The following is a 1,131-nucleotide window of genomic DNA, read 5'->3' as shown; positions in this document are numbered from 1 at the left end:
ACAGTGGGGAGAACAAGTATTTGATACACTGCCGATTTTGCAGGTTTTCCTACTTACAAAGCATGTAGAGGTCTGTAATTTTTATCATAGGTACACTTCAACTGTGAGAGACGGAATCTATAACAAAAATCCAGAAAATCACATTGTATGATTTTTAAGTAATTAATTTGCATTTTATTGCGTGACATACAGTGGGGGAAAAAAGTATTTAGTCAGCCACCAATTGTGCAAGTTCTCCCACTTAAAAAGATGAGAGAGGCCTGTAATTTTCATCATAGGTACACGTCAACTATGACAGACAAATTGAGAAAATCCAGAAAATCACATTGTAGGATTTTTAATGAATTTATTTGCAAATTATGGTGGAAAATAAGTATTTGGTCACCTACAAACAAGCAAGATTTCTGGCTCTCACAGACCTGTAACTTCTTCTTTAGGAGGCTCCTCTGTCCTCCACTCGTTACCTATATTAATGGCACCTGTTTGAACTTGTTATCAGTATAAAAGACACCTGTCCACAACCTCAAACAGTCACACTCCAAACTCCACTATGGCCAAGACCAAAGAGCTGTCAAAGGACACCAGAAACAAAATTGTAGACCTGCACCAGGCTGGGAAGACTGAATCTGCAATAGGTAAGCAGCTTGGTTTGAAGAAATCAACTGTGGGAGCAATTATTAGGAAATGGAAGACATACAAGACCACTGATAATCTCCCTCGATCTGGGGCTCCACGCAAGATCTCACCCCGTGGGGTCAAAATGATCACAAGAACGGTGAGCAAAAATCCCAGAACCACACGGGGGGACCTAGTGAATGACCTGCAGAGAGCTGGGACCAAAGTAACAAAGCCTACCATCAGTAACACACTACGCCGCCAGGGACTCAAATCCTGCAGTGCCAGACGTGTCCCCCTGCTTAAGCCAGTACATGTCCAGGCCCGTCTGAAGTTTGCTAGAGTGCATTTGGATGATCCAGAAGAGGATTGGGAGAATGTCATATGGTCAGATGAAACCAAAATATAACTTTTTGGTAAAAACTCAACTCGTCGTGTTTGGAGGACAAAGAATGCTGAGTTGCATCCAAAGAACACCATACCTACTGTGAAGCATGGGGGTGGAAACATCATGCT

Source organism: Coregonus clupeaformis, chromosome 16, assembly GCF_020615455.1.
Source record: "Coregonus clupeaformis isolate EN_2021a chromosome 16, ASM2061545v1, whole genome shotgun sequence".
Lineage (NCBI taxonomy): Eukaryota > Metazoa > Chordata > Actinopteri > Salmoniformes > Salmonidae > Coregonus > Coregonus clupeaformis.
This window is presented reverse-complemented; position numbering follows the sequence as displayed.